We start from the raw sequence: 25,195 nt of genomic DNA, 5'->3' as shown, positions 1-25,195 counted from the left end.
TCATTTTGAAGCGTCATCCTCCATCGAGTCTCCAAACAGATCATCATCATCGAAGAGTGCATTAGATTTTGAACTGGAATTTCGTCATACTATTTCTTACAGAGCTTTTTTGGTCGATCTTAGTCATGCCATTGGCAGGAACTTCTATTGTCACATTGAAGTAGATTGCTCTGAAATACCATTGTTTTGTTTTGGCACGTTTTCCCATGAGGCACCAACCTGACCAGCGAAGGAATCCCCATAAATATCTCCATAGAAACCATTTTCCACGGGGGACTTGACTTTGTTCAAATATTGTTGTAGCTTTTGAGTGACCCCTTTTGGTGCATCACTCTCTTCCTTTGGCATAACCCGGTCTTGGCTTTTAGGTATCACTATAACTTGCACAAGACACTCGTATTTTCTAACAAGACTACCTTATCACTATAACCTGCACAAGAGACTCGTATTTTCCAACAAGACTACCTTCCTTTACCCCGATGGGCCCAGGGTTAGTGCTAACATTTGCACCATCTGATATTCCAACTACCTCCACTAACTCTCCACCATGTTGATCCCTAAAAGTAAATATTTCTTTCTGTGGTCTCTTGGCATCCCTTTCAACTTGGGACTACTCATCTTTACTAGTTGCAAAAAGTGCCCCTGAATCCTGAAAGGTCTTTGTACCAAGTCTATTCTGCATTCCCCAAAGCGGTTCAGGATAGTATTATATGCCACAGCTGTGTCCTCATCTAAAGGATCTGAAAGGGTGAATTGTGGATGCAATCGTTGCATAGCCGAAAGGGCGGCTATATTTTTTCTCAAGATATAACCTCTGGATGATGAAACAAAATGCAAAGACTTCCCTAGTTCAAGTTCTACAAGGTTATCCTTTGTCACATGCTCATTTGCAACAAAAGTGCCATGCACTGAGCCCAGATCAATGACATAGATGTTGCACATATAAGCAATGCTTCGATACAAATTTAAGATTGCAGCAAACCCACATATTTTCTAAGTAGAAGAAATATGGGATGTATTAACTGCATGGCTCAAAATTACATGAGAGAACAAAGAAACAGGTGGCCCATCCCATGAATCGAAAAAGATTCACTACAGGAGGATGAAGAAAATACATATACTAAAGGGAATATCCAATTAATAAGCATTCACAAAGAGAAACAGCAAAGTACACATTTTAACTCAGGCTAGGCAATCCAAAGATAAACCGCAAACCAAAGGAAGCACTTTTAGAGCACGCTGGTGCCATAATGAGGGCCACAAGAGTCTACGATAGAAACTATGCAAACCCACTTGGAATAAGCACAACATGCTTGAAACTTAGAGTAAAATTTCTTGGGACAAAATATTATATTGGGCTAGTAACCAATCCACTACGAAGGTGTACAATGGATAGTCCAACAGTTGATTCTGACCAAACTGGGCCTTACACAAAAACCACATTGTTCCTTCTTAGTGAGTTGCAATTTCGATCGTCAGATAGACTCAATTAAATTTTAGGTAGCTACCAAGTAATCTTCTTTGGTGGAAGATGCAAACTTTCCATTTCTATGTGGCACAACAACAACATGTTGTCGAGAGACGAATGGATGGTCCAACATAAAATCACAAGTAATAACCTGTCTCCAAAATATGTGTCTCTGCTTATCCAAATTGATAAGACTTAATACTTCGCCATCCTTCACAAACTCTAAATGAAAGACAACTAGTTTAAGCTCCACAACCCAGTCTGGTGGTTGCCAATTTGAATGCCCACCCCCTATTCTAGTGGCTTGATGCACCACTGTCGATGCTAGAGTAGGTTCGGGAGCTACAGTCATTGACACTCCATGATGCTGCTGGTGTTGTAACTGTGTTTGAGCAACCTGTGATTGAAAAGGCCGAGATTGTTGTTGTTATTCCAAATTGGACTTTGAAAATGAGTTGACACTGACTGAAAATGGTTCTATTGTTTGTGCCTTTTGGAATCTTTCCAGGTTAGCTCAGTTGAATATCTTGAAACCAGATCCAACAATCCTGCCATATAGATAAAAAAGGTCAAACCTACTTCAAAGATTATAATTGTTCTGATAGAAGTATGATCCTCCTTGTATCCTTCACACACAAAGCGAGTTTACTTGTGACATGAAATTTAGATTTAAACTTTCATATATTTTCCTCTTGAAAGTAAAACTATACAACCTTTATCGTTCAGAATACTCATAGCAGCTTATTCAGGTAGGTTTCCCTCTGTTCCTTATTTGTATGTGATTACAGTGGATGCTCTAGGTTAGTTATTGGAGGCTACTAGGGAAAATCAAAAGGAATTTATTTCCCTAACGGAAACCAACTTATTAATGTTCATTCCGCAGATGACTTGGCTTTAACCGCTGAATTGACTGAGCATTATTTGTAAGATACTAATATTTTCCTTGACACATAGAAAAAGTTGTTAAGAGTGGCTTTTGGTGAGGATGAAACAAATATTTTCCTTATTGTTCAAGACAAACCGCTAGATTGGTTGAATCATAAACAAAATAATATAAATTATGGAGGGATCATTCATTATTTGGGCATCCCTTTTTGTACATAACTCTCTCTTGTTGATCATAGGAAGTGGTTAATGGCCCAGTTGAATAAATACTTCAAGCTCTGAGGTAGCTCGATATTTTGTTTGCTGAGTAAGGTTGCAGTCAATAATAGAGTACATGTAATGGGAACATTTAGTATTCCTCATCTTTTCTCTTCTCAAATAACCTGTAAAATACGAGAGAAAGTCCCTAGAATTGTTCTTGTCCTCTCCCATCTCAAGCAACCTATAAAATACTAGCCAAGGTCCTTAGAATTAGAAGTTTTATTTGGTGCAAACCAATGTTGCATTAAATGTTACCGGGATAATATCGGCGCGAGGAAAAAATCGGAAAAAATCGTAATTATCGAGAAATAATCGGGAAAAAATCATTTGGTACAAAAATATTCATTTTTTTTTTTCATTTTTTGTCAATTTGTTTAATATCTAAACCATCTACAACATAAAAATAAATACATTGACACATAAATATGATAAAAGAACTAATATATAAGATGTTTAATATCATTTCTAGTGCTAAAATCACACATAACATTGAATCATGTCCTGAATAGTAAGTCGGAGTCCTGACCCCTGAGTCCCATCTCAGCCTCAAAATATCAACAAAAAATATAATAATGTATCTCATCATGTCATAATGTCATATACAATAAAATGAAGAAAATAACTAAAGTCTAATCCTATTGATTTCCTCTGCCCCTCTTGCGAGAAAATGCCATAGCTTTCCCTTTCCCTCTAGATGTAGATGCTGGTGCTGGTGGAGTTGGCAGTGGAGTCTGCTGTGCTCTAGAAGCTGAAGAACTAGAAGTAGGAGCTATAGGAGGTAGACCACGTCCTCTATTGGTGGCAGGGGTAGCCCGGGCAGGTGGTGTCACCTGGAAACATTACAATCTCCCAATCCTGAAATCCTGAAAAACTGATAAGTCTGCTGCATTTTGAATGAAATCTAAAATTCTACTTTCTCCATATGAAATCCAATGAGGCCGGAACCACTCTCAAACATCCTGAGTCATTTCATGGTAATGTTAAAAATTTAAGTTACTTTAAGAATTTAACATTACCATGAATAGCATATCAATACTAGGGCCTAGACTTGATCATTAAGCTGCCCCACTCAAAAATTATTTGTTTCTTTCAAAAAAAATTGCATTTCAAACATTTAGCATCCCTTAGAAACCCTCGTCGCTTCGATTGCCCGCGATAAAATTGGAAAAAATAGCGATTTTTTAGAAATTAAAAAATCGCTATAGTTTCCAAAAAATCGCTAAAGTTTCCAAAAAATCGGGTATTAAAAAAAATTGGCAATAATATCGGATATTACTCGCGATAATATCAGTAGCGGGAAATTATCGCGATAAAACGATAATATCGCGATATTATCACGATTTTAATAACACTGGGGCAAACACAACAAGGGCAAAGGAGTTCCTCGAGTGGATTGGAATATTTGCATCTTGCCAAATGATCAAAGGGGATTGAGATTTCCTAACATAAGAGCTCAAGCCAATAAATAGTTAGCATGAGCGGCAGAGAGGGATGCCCCTTGTCAATCCTTATTCAATGATTACATTCAATGTACTCAGCAAATTCACGGTATTATAGACTCCTTTCAATTGGATGACATAATTGGTCAACAACACTTTAAAGGATGTCAGTTGCATGGAAAATAGTACCAGAAGTTCCCAAGCATAAAAATTTGCATTGCTTGCATATTTCAGGATATGTGATTTGTAGCTTATCATTCTCCTTACTCATGCTTGGAGAATATGTGCCATATGAAGTTATAAACTACCAAAAATACATACCTCATCAATCTTCTTCCAGGATTCATTTTCCTCCAGCAGTTGATGACAAGTGAAATTTGCAAAATAGTACCCAAAGTCAGTTTAGCTAACACTTAATATCTTAGCCTTCTTCAAACTTGATTACTTCGTTGATTTCATTACCACTACGGAAAACGAAGTGCAAAAAAAGTCATATTTTTTTACAATCTAATGGATACTTCCATTGCATCTTCAAATCGATAGAACTCACTGCTTGACACAGTTTATTTTAGCTCTGACTTGACTCAGACAAGATTTTGATAAATCTAAACTAGAGACTTGGGTTATTTTTTGTCGTGGGTAAAAAAATTACAAGTTGTAAGGAATAAGACCTGGTTGAAGTACCATAACAACATGTCATTTTATTACCATTTTCAAGTGCCACACCATCTCCTTAAGTTCAGGCTCCTTATAAAATTGCATTCTTAAAATAACAAACCAAACTGCTACACTACATGTATGAAGAATTAAATCTATAAAATGATGTGAACAACAAACAATGGTGAAATTGGAAAGGTCAAAGAAGAGTCTCACATTGATATCAAATGCTCTACATGTATGAAGAATTAAATCTATAAAATGATGTGAATAACAAACAATGGTGAAATTGAAAAGGTCAGAGAAGTGTCTCACATTGATATCAAAAGCAAGTCAACATATATATAGATTGAAAGGTAAGCATTGTTTTAGCCCTAGGTTCTGATTCTTGTAGCAGATTTCGTCTTGATCTTAACCTCTTCCTAGGACCTACATATTACTTAATTTAAAAGACTATCTTATAGATCAAGACATTGATGTGATACCATTGGACATTTGTGGCATGGTGTTAGGGAGTCCATATCTATATGAGAGAAAGGCAATCTTCTTCCGTCATGAAAACAAATACCAAATCACAAAAGATGGGGTAGAATATATTGTAAGGGCTCATCAAACTAAAATCAATGCCAGCCTTGTAAGTGCAGGACAAATGAAGAGGTTGGTGAATTCCAGTAAGGGTTGCATGCTTATGATTGTAAGGGGAAAAAATGCAGAATTATCTGATGCTTTCCAGGGTTGTGATCATGTGCATAAAAAGGAATTATGTGAATTATTTTCTAACTATGATGAGATGTTTCAGGAACCAAGGGGATTACCTCCGAAGAGGGAAATCCAACATGAGATCCATTTGCAGCATGACGCTCCTTTACTGAATATTGGCATGTACAGGATGTCGACCATTGAGATGGAGGAGATCAAAAAATAGGTGCAGGAACTATTGAACCAAGGGGTCATCAAACCGACTACTTCTCCATGCGGCTCACCGATTGTTTTGGTGCCGAAGAAAGATGGCACATGGAGGATGTGCATGGATTATCGTTCACTAAACAAAATCACGGTGAAAAATTGTTACCCTCTTCCCCACATTGATGACTTATTAGATCAGTTAAAGAATGCTATCTATTTCACCAAATTGGATTTGCGTAGTGGTTATCACCAGGTTCGAATTGTAGAGCAGAATGTGTGGAAAGCCGCCTTCAAGACCAAACAGTTGCGAATGGATAGTGATGCCATTCAGACTTTGCAACGCTCCAACGACTTTCATGAGGGTCATGAATGATCTCTTTAGGCCTTTCATTGATGAATTTGTTCTTGTATATCTATATGATATCCTTGTCTTTAGTAAAAGTTGGAATGAACATGTATGTCATGTGAAGAAAGTGTTTGATGTATTGAAAAACGAAAAACTCTATGTAAAATTGTCAAAATGTGAGTTTGGAAAAACCTCTTTGGTTTACCTAGGTCATATCAATAGTCATGGTCAGTTAAAAATTGATCCTTCTAAAGTTGAAGCAATTGTAAATTTGCCTAAGCCTACTAGTGTACCCGAGGTTCGCAACTTTTTGGGTGCAGTATAGTATTGGAGAAGTTTTATTGCCAATTTCTCTATTATTGCAGCACCTTTACACGCATTGACAAGTGTAAAGCAAGTCTTTCAATGGGGAGGAAGCAGCAGAAGTCCTTCGAAACATTGAAAGAAAAGATCAGCACCGCGCCGGTCTTGGCCTTACTAGATCTCAAACAGTTATTTGAGATCGAGATAGACACCAGCGGATATGCCATGGGAATTGTACTGGTGCAGCAAAATAAGCCGATATGTTACCATTCAGAGAAGTTCTCTCAGGCTGTGATAAACTATCCCACGTATGACAAGGAATTGTATGCCTTGGTCCAGAGTGTGAAAAAGTGGAAACACTACCTGATCGGCAAGGAGACCATCATCCATATGGATCATCAACCCTTGTAGTATCTTCAGTCACAAACCAAGTTGCAGCATTCTTGTCATTTCAGGTGGATGGGTTTTCTTCAACAGTTTCATCTGGTGATAAAGTATAAGAAGGGAACTAGCAAGAAAGTGGCCGATATGCTATCTTGCCCTCCTATTTCTGCTTATGTTATTTTGCATAATGCTTCGTTCTCTTTTGAAAATTATGTTGAACAATATGCTAATGATGATGACTTTAAGGAGATTTATGCAAAACTAACCCATGGTTCACAGGTGGACAACTATCACTTGCAGGGGAAACTGTTGTTTCACCTTGGCAAATTATGCATACCCACAGGAGAAAGGGTACATGTAATCCGGGAGGCCCACACCTCCCTTGTGTTTGGTATTTTTTGTATTGAAAAAACTTTGTGTCATGTACAAATATTTTGTTTTTGGCCTCATATGAAGAACATTGTGACTCGTTATGTAAAGGGTTGTGTGATGTGTTCTGTTTCAAAGCTCTCTAATAGAAAACTCTGGCTCTACACGCCACTCCCTATTCTAATTTATCCATGGGAAAGTGTGTCAATGGATTTTGTAGGAGGTTTGCCTTTGTCTAGAAAAAGTAACGACTATTTGTATGTCGTCCTTGACCGTTTTAGTAAGATATGTATTTTAATGCCTTGTAAAAAGCCGATCACTACAGAGTATACTACTTATCTTTTCTTTCAGCATGTTTGGGTCCATTTTGGGCTACCCACATCGATTGCGTCAGATCGGGACTCTCGCTTTCTCGGAGAGTTTTGGACCAGCTTGTGGAAGATGATGGACACCAAGTTGAAAAGAAGCACGATATTTCATCCACAGACTGATGGTCAGATAGAGGTCGTCAACCGCATCGTGGTACACTTATTGCGAGACTATTGTGGGAAACATCCTAAGTTGTGGGATGAGCATGTTCCATATGTGCAACATTCCTACAATTGAGCAGTGCACTCTTCTACGCATCGTTCACCATTTGAGACATGTTTTGGATACCTGCCAAAGGACCCTTTTGATATGGTCTTTGGAAGGGAAGATGACTCCAGTAGACGTAATGACAGGGACAAAGCGCAGCAGTTCATCCAGCGGATCCAGTTGATTCACCAAGCAGTACAAGAGCAGTTGGAGAAAAGTCAAGCTCGGTACAAGGCTCGACATGACAAACACCGAGTCGACCATAAATTTGAAGTAGGCGACAAAGTGTGGTTCCATATCAGCAAGGACAGGATGAAGGGAGAAGGAAGAAGTTGCGACCAATCCGGTATGGTCCATTCAACATCTTGGGGAAGATTGGAAACAATGCCTTTCGTCTCTATTTGCCGATAAATATGCAGATGTACTCCGTAGTGAATGTGGAGAACTTAAAGTTGTATGAGCTACCATTGATTATGGACACCGAAGAGGTGGGAAAAGTTCCTACAGTGGATGACTTTGCACGAGAGTATCTTAATGAGTTACCTGAAGACATCATCCTTGACAAAAGAACTAGGACTTCACGACGGGGAGACGTGGAATACCTTCGACTTGGTCTCAAGGGGATGCACCCTAGAAAGGCAAAATGGCTGGAAAAAGAAAGAGTGAGGGAATTAAGAGTGAGGGAACAATTCCCTCACTTGCCAATTGACTGATAAAGCTTTTGGTGGTCCAAAAGCTCCTCAATGGGGAGGATTGATCCAGGTGGATCTTCAGACACCGTGGCATGGGAAAAGCTCAAAATTCAAAGTGGTGGAAAGGTGATTAACTTGACATTAGATCGAAGTGCTCGTCACCCTAATTCCAACGGTGCGAACATCACTCCAATCCGAGTCCGAATGAAGAAGATAGAGGTAGTCAAAGTAGGGTTGACTTTTGATGACTGGGCAAGATTAATGGAGGCACAATTTGGACATTTTTCGGCGGACAGAATCTGGCCAACTCCGGCCAAATTCCAGGAAAAATTGTTGCCTCATTAAAAGGACTCCTTCGGTCCAAAACCAAATTTTCAAAAATGCGCGGGTTGTTTTTTTTATATCAAAATATATTTAAAAAAGGGTGGCCCGCCACCCCAAAACAAACAACATAACCAAAGGAGGGGCAGGCCACAACCCCTGGCCCCTCCCCCAGCCATGGAACTTTCAACATAAAGACAGGAGGGACAGGCCATGACCCCGACCCCTCTGTTGCTCCCACAGAGCCACCAAATAATGAACATGGGTGGGCCGGCCCTTGGGGCGCGGACCCAACCCAAAACCAACATCACATTAATGGAGGGGTGCGACCGTTGAAAAGGAGGTAGGTACAGTGGGTAGGCCGCCCAAGGCAGGCCCGACCCAACCAAACCTTAATTTAAAAAAAAATTTGGTTTATGAAATTTAAAAAAAGGAATTTGTTATATGTAAAAGGAGGAGGTGAGGTTTGACCGCCCGACCTCCTCCGTATTAACCGGACCTTCCACCAAGTGCGCTATAACCATTTCCTTGAAGAATCCGCCACCCAGTGGTTATTTAAACACAATTTTTTAGTGCGCTCAGGCAGAGGAGGCAGTGCACACAGTTCGAGGCATAATTTTGTAGGAGGGCCGAATTTTCACTTTGTCAGAATTTGACAAATTTTATATGGTTTCAGCACTTCTCGACGCTGCGAACACAATGGTGCTGTCCATTTCTCCATCAGAGTTCTGCATTTTTCAACCATTTTTCAGTATGGAGGTATAAAACTCCTTTTTGTAACTGATGCTTGTACTTTTCTTTCTCATGCCATTTAATGAAAGAAGGCCTCCCCATTGATCGAGCAGGGCCCGGAGACGTAGTTCAGGTCGGACGAACTCTGTTATAAAGTCTTGTTGTCTTCTTTCATGCTTTATGTGTTTATCCTCTTCTCTCATGTGCACATTAAGTTTTCTATGTTAAGCTACAATTTATGCATGTAATTCTTTAACACATTTATAAGCAAAAGATTTTGGATCAACACTAGTTGAAGAACCAACAATAGCACCAACAAAAGCATCAACAACACTAACGGTGCCAAAGAAAGATTAACTCGAGGACGAGTCAATGAACTGTGGTCAGGGCATGTTGGGGCCTTCATTTTTGTGATGTTTTGTGGAGGAAGAAGCTAGTGACAAGTGGCAGAAACAACCATTGGGAGTATGTGGAATTAACAGCAGAGGAAAGACAAGAGAGGGGTGAAAGACTGGAATTTACAGAGGAGTGGTGGGAAGAAGTAGAGATAGTCACGTGGGAAAATAGCAAGAGCAACTGAGGAATGAAGACAATCGAGCAGGGGAGAAGGAACTGACAGTTTAGGTTGGCGTGCAGGAAATGAAAGAAGAAGATAAAAAGTAGAAATGAGAATCAAGAAGAGGTTAATTGTGGTTTTTGTTGCTATCAGGTTGTGTCGTGGTTGTTCTTGGTAATACTATGCTCCCTGTGTTGCGAAGCTCTGGGAACAACCTTGTGACTGTCTTCCTATAAGATTGTATTTCGCCTGATAACATTCTGATGTTGAGGGATGGGCTGTGAGCCTGATGTAATGTATTTACCTCTATCTTAATGAAGAATATTTTTATGGGATCATAGCATATCCGCTTTGCGTTAGACTGGTTATTTTTTTTTTCTGTGTTATCACTCCAGGAAACTCTCCTAGGTTGTAGCTCGGAGATGCCTAGTAACATATAATCTTCAATATTATTCTAGGAACTATTGGAATGAATAAGGTTTGGATCAAGCCAAATAACCACTTCAACTCTGTTTTCACTCCAGACATGCATGAAAAGCCTCAACTTGACAAGGCTTTAGACCACTAATGCTCAATAATTTATAGATTCAATGGATAGATGGAGAATATTGGTTGTACCAGCAGATGCATACATAAACATATATGAATGGCTAGCTACAGGAAGTATATGAAAGCTGCAAATCTAATTTATCAACGTAGAGATAAGATGACAGTTATCTGACATTAGACACAGAAGAAAAATGGATAACCTATTCAATTGCAAATCCGATTTATCAATGTAGAGATAAGATGACAGTTATCTGGGATTAGACACAAAAGGAATAGGGAATAGAGTTATTCAAGTGCAAGGTTAGAACAGAAGAGAAATGGACATTGAACATGTAACAACAAAAGAAGCTTGTATTACTGGAATGAAGATGAGAAGCTGCAAGGAATAGAGTATCTACAATCTCCATAAGTTGAACTCTTGTTCTTTCTAACTTTCAGCCATATATAGGCTTTTACAATGCTCTCGGGCTCTCTAGGGCTCGAGATGTCTTAATCTATCCTCTCTGGCTTCTAACTGCTTGATGCCATAATTAGACAGGCACGAGCACAGGGGCACTATTTCTAACAAACACAATAACCGATTCTGGTCACTTCGTTGCTCTATCAGGTGGCTCAAACGTGCTATGATGCCCCACGATCCCTTTCAGTTAATTCCGCTGCATCGTGCTGCTGTTTTTACCCTTCTCAGCCATGGCTTCTGTTATTTTAGTTCAACTATCTAGCTGCCACAGACACTAACAGAACAAACTACTTTCCTCTCTGGGTGACTGATGGGGAGCGGGGTACGAGGCATATGGGCCGTTGGATGAGATGAATCGACGGTCAGGATGGTGATCAGGCGGCAGAGAGCGAACCAAGGTGATCATGGATGAGGGCCGTTGGATCGAAGGAAATGGACGGTGGAGATTGCGCGCAGGAGGCCTGAAGTCGTGGCGGGAGCGGAATAAGTCCGAGCCGTCAGATCTCAGATGAGCAGATCGGACGGCTATCGGGCAGAGGAGGTGCTCGGAAGATAACGCCTCGGGGCGGTTTCATTTGGGTGGAAATGGTTTCTATTGGGAGCTCATCAGGCGATAAACGATAAAGGGCGGAGTTTTCCCAATGCCACTCATTGCATGCCACGTAGTAGTGGAGGAGAGAGAGGAAACCACCTTTATTGCGCGGGTATTCCTCTCGGTAGTTGCCCGCGCGATATGAGTGGCAGCCGTTAGATCTGGCGGGGGTGATCTAACGATGGAGATCGATCGAGCAGGTCTCGTTGATCGGGTGAAGCGTGGGCCGTCAGATCAGTGGGGAGATCGGACGACGGAGGGACACAGAGGTACGGGATGGCCTCGAGAAATGTGCAGAGGGCGCGTATGGGTGGAAAGGTAAGGTTTTTCGGGGGTTTTAGGGTTAATTTACGCAGGACCAAGGCGAAAGTGGGTTTTGTTAAGCTGTGAGGGTTGGGTTAGGATGTGAATGGATGCGAATGGGAGTGGGAGAGTGAGGAAAGTGGGGTGATGAACTGTGTAGGGACCTCTCCATGACAGCAAAATAGACCATCTCCTTCCTTTAGCCTTCAAGATGCCAGCGCTGCACCTCAGGGCTAACACTGGCTCCTTCTGGGGATGAAAGCCTCCATGTGAGGTTTCAAGAACTGTAGACTACTGCCTTTCCAGTAAAACCAATATCAAATCTTCCTCCTAGTGTTCCATTGGGCATGGAGTCTATTTTGCATAAAAATAAAAACTGAAAATCATATTTACAATACCAAGGCTTTAAAGCCTTAAATGAAATAAAGTTTCAAAAACCGCCCATTGACTGGGCAACCAAAAACATCTCCTCCTTCCAAATTGTGCAAAATAAAGGTATTTTTCTGCTGAATTTGAGTGATGAAAAACGAACCTGTCCATAAGGAGTCAAACTTACCATGATTAGCTTTCTTTTCCTTAAATGCATCCCATTTGAGAACCCAGTCACCGAGTTGGAAATTGTCCACTTTTGCCTTCATATCAAAGGTTTCTTTGATTTTCTTCTGATGAGCTTTTGACTTCTCCATCAGCTGCTCTCTGATCTACTGGAGTTCAACCAGGTTATTCATTCTTCTTACCATGTCATTCTCTTCATGTTGTTCTTCTTGCAAGAATTTGGCCACAGAGAGAATCAACTAGATGGGGAAAACAACATCAGTGCCATAAACCAACTTAAATGGAGAGTTTCCTATGGACTTTTTGTTGGTAACCTTGTAAGCCCACAATGCAAACTTCAACTTGGAATCCCAGCTCTTTTTGTTGTCCTCCAACAGTTTTTTGATTATCCTTACAAGACTATTGTTGGATGATTCTGTCAGGCCATTGCCTTGAGGATAATATGAGGTAGAATGCACCAACAGAATGCCCATGGATTCACACATGTCTACCAATTCTTTTGCCCTGAAAGTTGCTGCATTATCAGTGACTAGTTTGGTTGGGCAACCAAATATAGTGAAAATATTCTCATTCAGGAATTTCATGACAACCTGATGATTGGCATTCTTAGTGGGTATAGACTCAATCCATTTGGTGAAATAATCAGTGGATACCAAGATCCATTTATGCTGGCCACTGGAATGTGGATTAATCTCACCTGTGAAGTCCAAGCCCCACTACTGGAAGGGACCATTAACATGTACTGGCTTCAAGGGCAGAGATTTTAGTTGCTGTCTTCCTGCAAACCTCTGACATTTGTCACAAGATTTCAGAAAAGTACACACATCAGAGAACAGAGTAGGCCAATAATACCCAACTCTCAGAATCTTGTGGGCTGTGGTTTTCCAATAATGATGCCCTCCACAGATGCTAGAATGGAACTGGTGCATGACTTCCACAGATTGTCCTTTATCTAGACATCTCAAGAGGATTCCTGATGGGTCTTTCTAATAAAGCAGATTTTTATTAATGCAGAATTTGGCTGATCTGAGTTTAATGGCTCGGGCTTGACTTGAGCTAAGCCCTGGAGGGACTTCTAGCTTCTGCAAAAATTGAACTATGCTGGAATACCATTCATAGGTGGCTAGATTTTCAGCCAAAGACTGATTCTGCTTTTGTTCTTCTGCTGCTTCCTCTGTCTTCTCATCACTTGAAATTGGACTCATGCAATTGAAGTCCATCAAACTGCAATTTTCCTCAGCCACGAGCTTAGCCAAGCCCTGGCCTTTGACCAGCTTAGTGGGTTTCACCTCTATGTTGAACTCTGTGAACTTTGCGATCCATTTAGCTCTCTTTCCATTAATATTTGGCTGCATTAGGACATCTTTCACTAAGGCTGAAGGTACATATGCAACCACTTTGGAATGCAGAATATAATTTATGAATGCCTTCAAAGATTTTATGAGAGCATAAGTTTGTTTTTAAATAAGGTCATACCCTAGTTTAGCGCCCCTCAGAGTTTCACTAAAAAAAGCCACAGGGTGCTCTACACCTTCATCATTTTTCTGCAATAGAACTGCTGCAAGTGTATCATAAGAGGCAAACGAGAAGATACAAAACTCCTTGGTGTAATCTGGACTGATTAGAGTGGTAGCTTCCATGATAACTTGTTTAATGGCTTCAAAAGAGTTTCTTGCAACATTTGTCCATTTTATTTCTGACCCTTTCCTCAGCATGGAAGTGATGTGCTTCACTAGCTCTGTAAAGTTTGGAATGAACCTTCTAACAAAGTTAATCTTGCCCATGAAAGATTGAATGTCCTTTTTTGACCTTGGGATGGACAATGTCTGAATTGCTTGAACTCTGGCTGGATCAATCTTTACACCTTCACCAGAAACAATATGTCTCAGAAGTTTGCGTTCTTCTAGAGCACACTGTGATTTCTTTGGGTTCACAGGAATTCCAAACTGTCTGCACTTTAGAAACACCTCCTTCAAATGCTGCAAATGGTCCTTGTGACTGCTAGAAAAAAATGTTATATCATCAAGGTAAATAAGGACAAACTTGTCCTTCTCTCCCACAAAGGCTATGTCCATGGCCCTTTGAAAAGTAGCCCCAACATTCATCAGTCCAAAAGGCATCTTAGAGTACATGAAAGTGCCCCAAGGAGTAGCGAAGGCAGTCTTTTCTTGATCTTCTGGATGTACAACAATCTGATTGTAACCTGAAAATCCATCTAAGAAAGACATGACTCTAGCCCCTGAAACTTTTTGCAGCAAGTGTTCCATCTTAGGCAGGGGTAGTTGTCTTTTCTAGAGCATTTGTTCAGATTCCTCAAGTCAACACAAAGCCTAATTTCTCCATTCTTCTTTCTGACTACCACAAGGTTAGCTATCCACTTTGAATACCTTAGGGGAACTATGACCTTGGCATCCAACAATTTCTTAATTTCCTTTTCAATCAAAGGCAGTAAGAGAGGGCTGATAGGTCTTAACTTTTGCTTAAAAGGGATGGTGTCCTTCTCCAGTGGAATCTTATGCTGAATGATGTTTGTGTCATAGGTCTTAAGATCACTGTACTCCCAGGCAAAGATATCAGCAAATTGCTTCATCAGGGTGCAATACTCAGAACTTTGGGCAGCAGACAAGTGGGTGGACAGATTTATGTACTTTGGATGATCTGGGCTCCCTATATTATGTCTATGAACTGCAGACTCATTTTCTTTTTTGGCAGGCTTATAAGGTACATCATTATGATCAAACAACTTTTCTAGGGGCACCAATCCTTTGGGTATATGGTTACTAGGTAGTTGGACAATGTTATCCTGGCCAATCTTGTTCTTTAGCTCGGACTGGTTTCCTTTCTTCAATGGTTTCGTTTTCTTGGTCAATGTGCATTTCAAAAAATTCATCAATGACTTGTAAAAACCTATTAATCTCATCATCATCTTCAAAAACTTTCTAGTATTTGACATTGTTAGGCAGAGATGATCTATATTTCACCTGAACTTCATAAGTCAATTTAGGAGGCAAAGGAGGGATAAACATGCTAGCAGACACAACAAGAGAATCAACAAGCTCGTTCTTCATTCTAGGGATGTAAGAAATACTGAAACTATTAAAGGAACCTGTGAGCTTCCATACCTCATCTCTGTATGCTTTCACCCTTGGATGCTTTGCTTGGAAAGTTTTGTTCACCTGCTGAATGATAAGGTTTGCATCTCCAAACACCTTTAGACCCTTGATGCCTATTTCTTTAGCAACGTTTAAGCCCAATATCAAAGCTTCGTACTCTGCTATGTTATTGGTGACTTGAAAAGTTAACTTGAAAGATAAATGAATGTATTCTTGCGTGGGAGACACAAGGACTACACCTGCCCCTGCAGCTTCCTTAGAGCAAGCTCCATCAAAGAACATGTCTCAAATTTGTGGGCCTTCTTCCTTTGTGATTTGGAAAACTGGTTTCCTACGCTGCATGGAGGCCAACTAGGATTCTTCAATTTGAAGAATACAGGCTCCAAAATCAGTATCAACAGCATAGATGGGATGATTAGTGGGATTCTTCTCATCACTGATGATATAAGCCAACTGAGCTTCTTTGTATAATCTCCTACTTTCACCTCCAAAAATTGGGACAGTAGCATAGGAGAGATCATTTTGCAATGTTCCACCTAACCTCTTGATCCAACCTTTGGAAAGCAACATGCCAAACTTGGGGGGCACATCTGCTACCACAATATCCATCATCATGCTCTTCATAGGCAGCTAAGACAATGTGATGGCTAGATCTTTGATTAATCCCAAACATTTCACTTTTCTAGAGTCAAAAGAGAACAGGTCATGATAAGGCTTGGTAATGTCAAGACCCAACTCATCCATGACAGCCTTGGGCATTAGACTATGGCTGGCTCCTGTGTCCAGAAGGCAATTGTCAAGGATTTTGTCATGAATAGTCAAAGAGATATAGAATGATGGGGAGCTATCATCATAATTTTCAATCATTGGGCTGAGAACAACAGCGGGTTTGTCATCTTGCAGGTTTACATAGTCAGTGGAGGCTTGGATGGCATTAGGCTGAAGGGCCTCGAGGATGGATTTCTTGAAGGTCTCATTCTTCACTAGTTCAATCAAAGGCATAGATATTCTTAGCTTCTAAATTCTGATTGAAAACTGAAAGGAGAAGGAGACTTGTCAAGGCCTCTTACCTCGTGAGCTGGAGCTTTGAGGATGATAGGATCAGCTGCTGGTTGCTTTTGTTTATTAGCTTGCTGTTCTACAGGGGCAACAACTCTTTGAATAAGAGTTTCCATGGCATTATTCATCTTCGACCTCAGATTATATCTATGCTGATCTTCAGTTTGTAGAATAGCTTCATCGTCGCACTGTTGGCTGATCTGGTCATTGAATACTGACTTTTCATAGGCAACTAAGGTCAAAAAGGAGGCACTGCCTTTGTCTTCCATACAATGGATATCATCATCTTCTTCAAACTGCGCCTCTTCCATGACTGCATTTTGAAAAGGGGTCTTCATTGGCATCTTTGCTTCTTTGCAGAATTTGCAATTGCTCATTAGCTCTTCTATATGGATTTGGATTTCTAGGAGCAAAAGTATTGGGAACTCTTCCTTTCCCAAGGTGCTGCTCAACCTTTAATTTGGAGATTTCAGAGACTAGTGACTTTATCATCTTGGTCATTTTATCTATCTTGGGGTCTGAAGATGATGAAGATTCGCCCCTCTGTCTCCTTCTATCAACATTATGTCTGAGCTTCTCTGCAGCCATGATATTTGATTCTACTTCCAAGGCTGCATCCTGCATATCAACCAAAGTAGCACATCGCCTCTCCCTCAACAGTAGGCAGAAGTCAGAATCAAAAGCACTGGCATAGGTGAGTTTAGCAGAGGTAGTGGTGGGTTTTACTTCAGCTAGTATCTTGCTGTACACTCGGTTAAACCTCTTATTAAAATCAGACAACAACTCACCATTTTCCCTCTTTAAGTTGCCAAACTCAGTGTGGTAGTAGAATAGATCCTTCTTATCCCCCCAATGCTTTAGGAATGCATCATATAAAGCCTCAATATCTGTTATAGACCTTGGGGTCAGTTCTCTGAACCATTTTCTAGCCTTTCTATCCAAGCTTTGGACAAAGACTCTCATCCACACATTATCTTCACTAATGTTCAGGTTATCAGCATAGCTATAGAATGACTCAAGATGTTCTTCAGCTGTAACACCTTCAGTCCCAGTGAAGTTAGGCATATACTTCTGATATTCTCCAGTAGGCATGGCATTCAAAGGAGTGGGCAGTACTAGAGGCCCAGACCTAGCAACTATAATTCTTTCCATTTTGGTAGGTGCTTGTGGTCCTGCCATAGCTGTGGTGGCTATAAGAGTACTAGAAGTCTGAATGAAAGAGGGCTAAGGAGTGACTAATAAGACTAAGGGAGTATGATGGGTGGGAGGTGAGGTTTCCTTTGGGCTTACAACAAGAGGAGAACCTAAAGAATAAGGAGCTTTATGACTCTCTGAGAGTTTTGCTTCACAATTAGTATTAGATGCTATACTCTCAACATGTATTTGTTCTATTGCAGGCTTTTCTTGAAGAGATATAGAATATTGTTTAGGTTTACGTGAACCTGATGCTCCTTTCTGCAATACTTTTCTCTCTTTCATGATCTTTTCGGGGTCAGGTACTAGATCAGCTTGTGGCTTCTGAGGATTTCTCAGAGTATGCCTCTCAAATTGAGCCAGAAATATGGAGTGGAGTCGCCAAAAGGTTTGTCCTCCAGTAGAGTTGCTAGATAAATGATTACAACCAAAATAGTGTCCAAACTTTGTCTATCATCAAAGCTGGATCTGTGTCGTCTCCCAGGGAAGCTGAACTTCCGTCTCCTCTCCCCAGCAACGTCGCCAATTTTTTTATCACTCTAGGAAACTCTCCTAGGATGTAGCTCGGAGATGCCTGGTAACATATAATCTTCAATATTGTTCTAGGAACTATTAGAATGAATAAGGTTTGGATCAAGCCAGATAACCACTTCAACTCTGTTTTCACTCCAGACATGCATGAACACCCTCAGCTTGACAAGGCTTTAGACCACTAATGCTCAATAGTTTATAGATTCAATGGATAGATGGAGAATACTGACTGTACCAACAGATGCATATATAAACATATATGAATGGCTAGCTAGAGGAAGTATATGAAACTTGCAAATCTAATTTATCAATGCAAGGATAAGATGACAATTATCTGGCATTAGACACAGAAGAAACATGGATAACCTATTCAATTTCAAATTCAATTTATCAATGCAGAGATAAGATGACAGTTATCTAGCATTACAGAAGAAATCATGAATAGAGTTATCCGAGTGCAAGATTAGAACAGAAGAGAAATGGACATTGAACATGTAACAACAAAAGAAGCTTGTATTACTGGAATGAAGATGAGACTCTGCAAGGAACAGAGTATCTACAGTCTCCAGAAGTTGAACCCTTGTTCCTTCTAACTTTTAGCGATATATAGGTTTTTACAATGCTCTCAGGCTCTCTAGGGTTCAAGATGTCTTAATCTATCCCATCTAGCTTCTAATTGCCTGATGCAATAATTAGACAAGCATGAGCACAGAGGCACTGTTTCTAACAAACACAATAACCGATTCTGGTCACTTCGCCGCTCTGTCAGGTGGCTCAAACGTGCTATGATGCCCCACGATCCCTTTCAGTTAATTCGGCTGCATCGTGCTGCTGTTTTTACGGTTCTCGGCCATGCCTTCTGTTATTTTAGTTCCACTGTCCAGCTACCACAGACACTGACAGAACCAACTACTTTCCTCTCTGGGTGACTGATGGGGAGCGGGGTACGGGGCATATGGGCCGTTGGATGAGATGAATTGACGGTCAGGATGGTGATCAGCCGACAGAGGGCGAACCAAGGTGATCATGGATGAGGGTCGTTGGATCGAAGGAAATGGACAGTGGAGATCGCGCGCAGGAGGCTTGAAGTCGTGGCGGGAGCGGAATAAGTCCGAGCCGTCAGATCTCAGATGAGCAGATCAGACGACTATCGGGCAGAGGAGGTGCTCAGACGATAACGCCTAGGTGCGGTTTCATTTGGGCGGAAATGGTTTCTATCGGGCGCTCATCGAGCGGTAAGTGGTAAAGGGTGGAGTCCGCACGATGCCACTCATTGCATGCCACGTAGCAGCGGAGGAGAGAGAGGTAACTGCCTTTATCAGGCGGGTATTCCTCTCGCTAGTTGCTCGCGCGATATGAGTGGCAGCCGTTAGCTCTGGCGTGGGTGATCTAACGGTGGAGATCGATCGAGCAAGTCTCGTCGATAGGGTGAAGTGTGGGCCATCAGATCGATGGCGAGATTGGATGGCGGAGGGACACGACAGTACGGGATGGCCTCGAGAAATGTGCGGAGTGTGCGTATAGGCGGAAAGGTAAGGTTTTTGGGGGTTTTTTTGGGTTAATTTACGCAGGACCAAGGCAAAATTGGGTTTTGTTAAGCTATGAGGGTTGGGTTAGGATGTGAATGGACGCGAATGGGAGTGGGAGAGTGAGGAAAGTGGGGTGATGAACTGTGTGGGGACCTCTCCATGACAGCAAAACAAACCATCTCCTTCCTTTAGCCTTTAAGATGGCAGCGCTGCACGAGATCGATTGAGCAGGTCTCGTCGATAGGGTGAAGCGTGGGCCATCAGATCGATGGCGAGATTGGATGGCGGAGGGACACGACAGTACGGGATGGCCTCGAGAAATGTGCGGAGTGTGCGTATAGGTGGAAAGGTAAGGTTTTTGGGGGTTTTTTTGGGTTAATTTACGCAGGACCAAGGCAAAATTGGGTTTTGTTAAGCTATGAGGGTTGGGTTAGGATGTGAATGGACGCGAATGGGAGTGGGAGAGTGAGGAAAGTGGGGTGATGAACCATGTGGGGACCTCTCCATGACAACAAAACAGACCATCTCCTTCCTTTAGCCTTTAAGATGGCAGCGCTGCACCTCAGGGCTAACATTATGTATGCACATGTTTAGGTAGTCTTTCTGTTACATCATGTATAGACTATTGCGCTCTGATTACTTTGAAGAATAAGTTAATTCTCTCTGTTCTTCATTCTTTGATATGGTTTTCCTTGATATTGAATTCCAACCCTCATTTAACTAAGGTTGCAACATGCCTCGAGTGAGACTCCTTACCCTTCCCAGGTAAGGTGAAAATGTCAGTGTTGTGTTAAACTACAATGGAGCCTTGTTGGCCCCTACGCTTGAACCCTGGGTCTTAACCCTGTTGCTATTTCTGCGTCAACAAAATGGAAGAGGAATAAAAAGTAGAGATTAATCCCAAAATTAAAGAAGATCATGCACGAAAATTCCAGCTTTTGTAGTGTACTGGAACACAGAGAACCTACTCGGGAGGACATGATGCATATAAAAATTCTCGAAGATAGGAAGAGTGAGATACTACAAATACATGAAATAACTTGGAGGCTCAAGAGCATAGCGATTTGGCTTAGAGAGGGAGATTGGATTACAAAGTCTTTCCATCGATATGCAAATGATAGGAAAGATACCAATGTTATTTGGTAGATTGAATCTTTTGAAGGGGAAACTAAATACACTAGCTCTGAGATACATGAAGAAGCGGTCAATTTTTTTGAACAATTTCTTAAATCTAGACGAGATATCGACTACAGGGATCAAAGACGGGCACTGGGTTTGTATCCTAATATGTTTGATGAGGATTCAAATGATAAACTATATAGCCCAGTAAATATGGAAGACATATCTTTGGTTCTTAAGTCTTTTGCAAAAGACAAAGCCCAGGACCGGATGGTTGGCCAGTGGAATTCTATATACATTTCTTTCAGCTACTGGGACAGAGTCTGCTCGAGATTGTCGAAGAGGCCAGAACAAGAGGTAAGACCATTGGTGCTATAAATTCTACCTTCCTGCCTCTCAACCCGAAGTCCTCCTCCCCTAAATATTTCCAGGATTTCATGCCTATTTCTCTTTGCAACATCATATATAAGATCATACCTAAAGTGATTATAAGGCACTTTAAGGCGATTTAATCAAGTATTTTCTTCACACATCTCCTATGAACAATTCGGTTTTCTAAATAATCACCAGATTCATGATCCAATCGCATATGCAAAATAATGTGTTCATTCCATCTAGTCTTATAAAAAGGAGGCAGTGGTGATGAAAATTGACTTACACAAGGCATATGACAATGTGGAATGGGCATATATTAGGCTCATCCTTTATAAAATTGGTCTCTGATCCCACTATGTGGAGTGGATTATGGCTTGCATTACTTTGTTCTGCTATGTTGTGTTGATCAATGGGATACCTTCTAATTTCTTCTTTGCGGGAAGAGGTCTCAGACAGGCGTGCTCTCTCTCCCCTTTAATCTTCATATTAGTAATGGATGGACTTAGTTTACATATCAAAGATGCGTAGGCATGAGGCATTTTTCAAGGCTTACACATCTCTAGACAGGTTCATATTACCCATTTGTTTTTTTGTGGACGATATTCTAAACTTTGGCATTATATCCAGAGCGCAGTGGCCAACATTACACTATATATTTCTCATATATGGAGTGGCTTTTGGACTACATTCAAATGGAAACAAATCTACGCTCTACTTCTCGTCTGGTGACAGATCAAATATTGATTTCATTTCTGGCATATTGAGAGTACAATCGACCCCAATGGAGGATGGCATAACATACTTGGGTTATCGTCTAAATCCATGTAAGTATAGAAACAAAGATTGGTTATGGATGGTAAATAAATATAAAAAGAAATTGAATTCATGGACATACAGATACCTTACACTTGGTGGAAGATATATCCTTGTTCAGGAAATATTGCAGCAGATATCAACATTCTGGGTACACCTATTCTTGATTCCCTGGGTCGTTGCTTCTATGATAAAATCTATGACTTCCTGTTTCGTATGGAGTGGGACAGGAACCACACCAAAATATCATCTTTGTAAATGGGTTGATCTAACGATACCAAAAGAATTTGGGGGATGGGGGCTCGTCGATTTCAGTATTTTTGGAGACTCACTGTTAACTAAATCCTTTTGGCGAGCCATGCAGGGACAATGAATTTGGAAGGACATCATCCAGGCTAAATACGTGAGACACTCAGATATTGAAAAGTTCTACAAAGATTCCCACCAGAACACTGGGATCACTGATTTGGAGAAGTTTCACAAAAATTCTCCATTGGTGGTGCATGATGGTGGCCTGGGAGTTCGGTAAAGGCACGAAGATATTGATAGAGACAGATAACACTATTGGAATGTGAGGTGACAGGAATCTAGAGAGACATACTTTGGACATTCTGCATAGAAATGGATGCATGCTTCTATCTCAGGGAATTAAAGGTTGGCATGAGGGATGCCCCAAATGGAAAGAGGTTGTAGAATTAGGACTGGTGGGACGAAGTGCCATTGAATGGCAAGAATATACAAATTGCCGTAGCCAGGCGGGCCTCATATTTAGTGATCGAGGAGATCGTATCACTTGGGCTAGGTGTCACATTAATAAGATATCCCATTTTGCGGAAACATACCTTTTCTACATGAAGTGGAGACTGGAGTTGCAACAACCATCATGGTTCTATAAGATCTGGAAGTGGAATATACCCATAAAAATCATCTTATTTACTTGGTTGGTTCTATAAGATCTGGAAGTGGAATATACCCATAAAAATCATCTTATTTACTTGGTTGGGTTTGGAGGAACAAAATCCTCACTTGGGATAAGCTCTTGAAGGGAGGATTTGTGGGTCCTGGCCTGTGTATTTTCTGCAGGGCATCAGGAACATATCTTCTTCACATGCCCAACTACTAATATTACACATATATTACATATTAACTGGGCACTTAAATTTGAACAATGTATAAATATGTGGTCTAAAAGTTCTGGGAAACACAAGGAAGTGCCCCTTTATACTATATGGGAAATTTGGAACGCTAGGAACAGGTATATTTTCGATGGACAATAGTTCGATATTTCTTAGATATGTCACAGAACACTATCCTGGTAATTGAAAATTGATCTTTTGCATGCTCCACAAAAAAAATATCATTAAATTGTATGATTGCATTGACTACCCTTTTTCCTGTTGGATTCTTCGATGGTGCGGCACAACTGGGAAGATGCCGGTGCAGGGCTATTATTAATCTCAATGAACGCTCACAATATAACATATCTTGGAATGGTGGACCTAGTACCAATACTAGAGCGGAAGCTATGACATTATGAGGAATACTTTGGTTCGTGAAAGAGAAACATATGCACAACCTTCACATATGTGGTGACTTTAAATTTCTGATAGATGGCATACATGGGTTTACAGATTTCAGTCCTCCTACCTTGGCTAGATGGATCAAAAAGATAAAACACATCCCCAGTTCTCTAATGAACTACACTATCAACCACATACATAGAGAAGCAAATATGGAAGTAGATAGACTGTCAATCGCTGGACTCAATGGAATATATGAAATCTTGAGTTTCTCCTTTACTGAGGATACCCACGTAAGGGAAGAGGGACATATTAGATTGCCATCCTTGTATATAACAATTTTTCTCTCTTTTTTATTTTGTTATATGCTCTTTCACATATCAACTAGATGAAGTATGAGGTCACTTCTTGGTATGTTTTCTTGGTATGCTTTATTCTCATTTAGTATCATTTAAGTAGTTTTTTTTTGAATATTTGGGATAAGACATGTAGTAAATGATGAAAATATTTTCTCGGAGACAAATGTACCAGTCTTTACTATTTAATATAAAGCCAACGTTTTTTTGTTCAGAAGAAAAAGAAGATATGTTAGTTACAAAATTAATTTAAAAATATTGTACTATTTCAAAAATATATTTAAAAATAGTTGTAAATATAAAGTGTGGGAAGAAAGAGTATGCATTTTTCGTTCTTTCGGAAACATGGAAACACAAAAACATTTCATTTTAGAATGTGAAGCCTACAAAGACAACATTGAAAGTTATGTAGATATGCTGGTAGCTAGCTCTTGGGATAATTTATTTAGGCTAATCTATTTAGTGAGGGGTTTATTGTGAAGCAAATGGTCGAATACATCAAGCAGATGAATAAGTGATCTGTCCCATAATTTATCTTTAGCCTCGTGGATATATATATATATATATATATATAGATATAGATATAGATACTATTTAGAAATAATTATAACTATAAATAATTTGTAATATAATAGAAGTATTTTCTTTATAATAATAAAATAATCTATAATAACTTTCAAACTTATAATTTTTATATTATAAAAATTATATTTGAAATCCTCAAAAATAGTAATAATTTTTAAATATAAAAATTATGTTTGAAATTCTCAAAAATAGTAATTATAAGATATTAGTTACAAAATTACTTTAAAAATATTCTATTATTTGAAAAATATATTTAAATTTTTATGTAAATATAAATAATGGTTAAAATAATGGTAAATTTAAAAATAGTTGTAAATATAAATAATGTTGTTAGATCAAGATTTTTGTAATCCATATTGTAGATAAATATCTTTTGGATTAACTACATCATTAAGATTTAGTGGAAGTTTGGTTTGGAACCAACTAATATGATTCATCACGAGACTAAACCACATTAGTTGGTTCCAAATATTAATAATATGATTAATCCAAAACACTTATTTATAAATAATAATAATAAATATAAATAATTTGTAATATAATAAAAATATTATATTTATTCCAATAATTACAATACTGTATATTATTTTTGTATTTGTATTTTTCTCATGATCGTACTATTTACATTGCAGGCCATACCTCTTCAT

At 39.8% G+C, this 25,195-nt stretch overlaps 1 protein-coding gene and 1 pseudogene across 1 annotated transcript in view; one reads left to right on the top strand and one right to left on the bottom strand.

Moving 5' to 3' along the window:
* LOC149198686 (uncharacterized) overlaps positions 1 to 25,195 on the top strand; it is a 33,638-nt gene that overhangs the window by 5,260 nt on the left and 3,183 nt on the right. The window lies entirely within an intron of this gene.
* Positions 1 to 25,195, bottom strand: LOC149198687 (protein phosphatase 1 regulatory inhibitor subunit PPP1R8 homolog; annotated as a pseudogene).

This window comes from Pinus tabuliformis, chromosome 2_1 (genome assembly GCF_031772625.1).
Source record: "Pinus tabuliformis cultivar Carrire ecotype Pingquan chromosome 2_1, CPIR1, whole genome shotgun sequence".
NCBI lineage: Eukaryota > Viridiplantae > Streptophyta > Pinopsida > Pinales > Pinaceae > Pinus > Pinus tabuliformis.
The sequence above is the reverse complement of the archived record's forward strand: the minus strand, read 5'-3'. Positions and strand labels throughout refer to the sequence as shown.